Genomic DNA, 4,577 nt, shown 5'->3' on the forward strand with positions numbered 1-4,577 from the left:
CCTGTGCGCGCCTTATAGTGTGTGTGTGTGTGGTGGCCCGACGGGTGTGTGTGTTGTGTTTCATGTGTGTCGAATGTGTTGGCGTGTGCGTGTGTGTGTGGGACGGTGTGTGTTGTGTGTGTGGCTGTGTGTTGTGTGTGCGTGTGTGGTGTGTGTGCCGTGTGCGCGATGGTGTGTTGTGTGTGTGTGTTGTGTCCTGTGTTGTGTGTATGTTTGTGCGGTGTGTGGTGCATCGAAATAGCGTGCGTTGTGTGTCGGTGTCAGTTGCGTTCTCGGCGTTAGTCGCTGGCATGTCTGTGGAGTCCCGCCCGACAAACTTGTGGTGAATATGCAAGACTGATTGCAAGAACAAATGATTCCTATCGAAAGGTTACGGAAATAACCCCACGCTCAGCAATGGAGTTAAGAGCCGCAGCGTAATACTTGTGTGTGTATCGTGTTGTGTGTGTGTAGTGTGTGTGATGTCGTTGTGTGTGTGTGTGTGTGTCGGTTGCGTTGTGTATTGTGTGGTGTGTAGTTCGCGCCGCCGCCGCGCCGTGTGTGTGTGTGGTGTTGTGTGTGTTTGCCGCGCGCACGTGTTGCGCCTGCCAAAGGCGTGTGTGCTCTCGCTCTGTGTGTTTGTGTGTGTTGTGTGGTGTGTCATCTGTGTTTTGCCTGTGTGTTAGGGGGGGGGGTCGAGAGTGTGCCGCTTGTCGTGTGTGTGTGTGTGGTGTTGTCGTGTGTGTGTTGTTGTGTGTAGGGGGGGGGGGGAGTGTGGCGCTTGTCTGTGTGGTGTGTGTTGTTATTGCGCCTTCCCCCGCGCCCACTCTGTAGTGTGTGTGTGTGTGTGTGTGTGTGTGTGTGTGTGTGTGTGTGTGTGTGTGTGTGTGTGTGTCCGCGCGCGCTTGTGTGTGTGTGTTGGGGGGAGGGCGATTGTGTGAGTACACGCACGCGTCTTATTAATAAATTTCGCGAATTGATTGCAAGCACGCGGTAACAAGATTACTACAATTTAGTCGAAAATATTGCAGTCTCAAACAGGGAAAATTGCCCTTAAAATGAGACTATATTAAAATATATCCCGTGTATATCGATTCTCGGACAGAACTGCTTGTTAGCAGACGTTACAAGGCCTGGTTAGGCAAGTATGGCAATTGCGTTTATTCGTAAACGAACCAGTTAAACTAAACGACAAACTAGTCCAATTACGCGGAGAATGACGTCAGCTAACGACGTTGGTGTGTATAGGAACCAGGCGTTTGATATGCACGCACGCACGCACGCACGCGCGCACGCGCGAACACGTAGCCCAGGTACACGCACAAGTATTCATGTACATTCGCAAGCGCACGAGCACGCACGCGCGCACGCACGCACGCACTCACTCACACCGTCGTGCGGATGACAAGACATCGGCGGCCAAACAGGCAATCGAGTTAGGCGGACCTGAAAATCCGCGTTTAGCATGCATGAGCCGAATCATTGCCGCCGCCGTCGGCTGCCTTTGTCGCGGCGGCGGCGGCGCTCTGTGAGAGCGAGCTCTCTGCCATTCACCCTGATTATCAGCCGGCTCCAGCGGCACACGTCGCTTTGATCAGCGCCGGACAGTATGCAAAGCTGCGCAGAGGTGGGAGTAATCGCCGCGCGACGGCAAAAGCTGCGGCGGCGGCGGCGGCGATGGCGGCGATGGCGGCAGTAACAGCAGCAACAGCAGCTGCAGCAGGAGCAGTGATGGCGACAGCGGTCCGCACCCCCCATAGGCCTGCTTAAAGCATTCCTACACACAACCTCTGTCTCATAGATTCTGATGCGGTGAGAGAGAGAGTGAGTGAGCGTGTGAGAGAGAGAGAGAGAGTGAGCGTGAGCGTGAGAGAGAGAATGCAAGAGCGAAAACAAATAGAGGAAGGGGGTGATGTGTGTATGTGTGTGTGTGTGTGTGTGTGTGTGTGTGTGTGTGTGGTGCGTCGTGCGTGCTGCGTGTGCGTGTGCGTGTGCGTGTGGCCCATCGTGCGTGTGCGTGTGCGTGTGCGTATGCGTGTGCGTGTGCGTGTGCGTGTGTGCGTGTGCGCGCGTGTGCGCGTGTGCGCGTGTGTGCGTGTGTGCGTGTGTGCGTGTGCGTGCGTGTGCGTGTGCGCGCGTGTGTGCATGTGTGTATATAAGATATATATGCGCGAGAGACAGATGAGTGAGAAATTGGGGAGGGGGGGTATACGAAAAAGTGAAGACTCAAGGGGGGGGGGCATATATAGAGTATGAAATAAAAATGAAAACAAGGACTGATCAATATTGTGTATATAACTGAGTGATTAAGAAATCTAATTACTGAAGCGATCGACTGTGATTGCGTATTTAATTAGCTGATAACTAACTTTTGAATGAATAAATGGTTGAAATTTTGCCGTCAGCTGTAATGATAGCCTTCGACATTCGTAATTATCCCGCCGTTCCTTCATTCCTTTATTGCATTTGTTCTTATTAGTCGTAGGAAGTGTATCGGTTTCCCATCATTTATCTGCAATTTCTCAATATCACGTAAACACTGACACTAACAGAATTTACATAATGCGTAGCAATTTATCATTGTCAAAGAAGCGTGTGTGACCCGAAAACTGTCAACTATTTCAGGCTACCTATAATAGTTGTGCTGAAGCTGCCAATATGTATATCCCTTTTTTTAATATATCTACCAAAAACTGAGATTATTTTTCAAAGCCTTGCAGGTTCATACAGCTAACAAATGGCAAAATTCTAGAAATCAGACCCGTGCTGCCCTCTGGTTAGTAGATTATTGAACACCTGTCATATTATAAGGCTATGTAAATGAGTGTGTAAATAATGCTACTTCAGAAAACCGCTAATGTCATTTTTCAGTTGACTTAGAAACGAGATTTAAGTCGCAGGATTAGACACAAATTAAAGTGAAATTAATGATGTGCTTGCAGTATATCTTTCTCAGAGCATAATATTTTCTCTAAAATATGCGGCTTTATAATAATTATAAATAAATTAAAATGTAATTAAAATCTCATATTTTAAAAGACGCCATACCATACCCGAATGGTTTCATATTTTTTTATTCGCTTAATATAAAATACGCTCTCGATAAACGATACCGAATACACACAATGCTATCTTGAACGCAAATATTCGCATTAGCGCATGTGCGCATGTTCATGGGAAAGAAAACGCATTAGTCTGTCATGCTGAATCGTGTTGCATACACATATAATTTATACATATATACATTTAATAGCATTGTGTGTAAACGTAACGGGAATACACTACACTTCGCTCTTACAAGACCTCACACATGAACCACATCATTCCCAAGAAAATACAGAACGACATGACGTCAGTCCGCGAAATAATATATTAAATTGTGAGCGTGAACTGCTAATTGCAGCTATAATATTATGTATATGAATATATGTATGTATAATGTATAGTAGTTTTATATGTGGAAATCACCATGCTTATATCTATGTATCATAGTGTGTGTCTATCAGTGCTGACTTACTCTGCATATGGTTTGGATTTGTGAACGAGCGACTGGTATCGGAGCTCTCCGTACAACTTAAACAGATGAGAGAGACTCCAACCCTAAGCATCACCTAAACTGGAGATTCTCCAGCCTGGACCCCTTGGCAAACTGGAGACCACACTCTGAACGCGCGGATCGCGGATTGCGAGCGCCGAAGGCGCTCGGCCATTAGGGGTGGGGTCCAGGGGCAAAGCCCCTTGTTAGGGGTTGAGGGGGCAGCGCCCGCCGAAGCTCCTGGATTTTTAGTTTTTTTTAGAATTGAAACAAGCTATTTTTTACACATTTGTTTGATTCATTTTATTAAAAAAACAAAGTGAAATAGCATCTGTAGATATTGCTAACCTTAATTCTGTCACTTTATTCCTTTTGTTCAAACTGAAGTGTGTTCTAGGTTGTACGTACCGATGAATGAAATCACGGTATGAGTCACGGAAGCATTTCCCTACCCTTTATGTGCTAATCCTAGATCATGATAAGCAAGTCTTGACGACATAAAAACAGAAGTGAAGAACGGATGTAGGAAGAGAAGCAGGAGCAGAAGAAGTAGGAGTAGGAGTAGGAGGAAGAGGAAGAGGAGGAGTAGGAGTAAGAGTAGGAGGAGGAGGAGAAGGAGGAGGAGCAGGAGTAGGCGTAGGAGGAAAGGGGAGAAGAAGGAGGAGGAGAAGGAGTAGGAGTAGGAGGAGGAGGAGGAGGAGGAGTAGGAGTAAGAGTAGGAGGAGGAGGAGAAGGAAGAGGAGTTACTCCCTCCGCTACCCTCCTCTCCTCACCTCCTACCCTTACTCCTCCTACTCCCTACTCCTCCTCTCCCGCTCCTCCTCCTCCTCTTCCTCCTCTTCCGCTGCATACTTTCTCACTACGTTCTTTCTTCCACACCTCTCACTACTCCTTAATCCTCATCCTACATCTTTTTACCTGCCCCTACGTCCGCTTAATCCCATTCTCCTTACCTCCTCCTCTTCCCTCTTCCCTCCTCCTCCCTCCTCCCTCCTCCCCGTCCTCCGCTCCTCCTCTCCTCAGCCCGTCATCCCTCATACTCCACCTCGTCCGTTTTCCATGC

Source organism: Priapulus caudatus, unplaced genomic scaffold, assembly GCF_000485595.1.
Source record: "Priapulus caudatus unplaced genomic scaffold, Priapulus_caudatus-5.0.1 Scaffold532, whole genome shotgun sequence".
Taxonomy (NCBI): domain Eukaryota; kingdom Metazoa; phylum Priapulida; class Priapulimorpha; order Priapulimorphida; family Priapulidae; genus Priapulus; species Priapulus caudatus.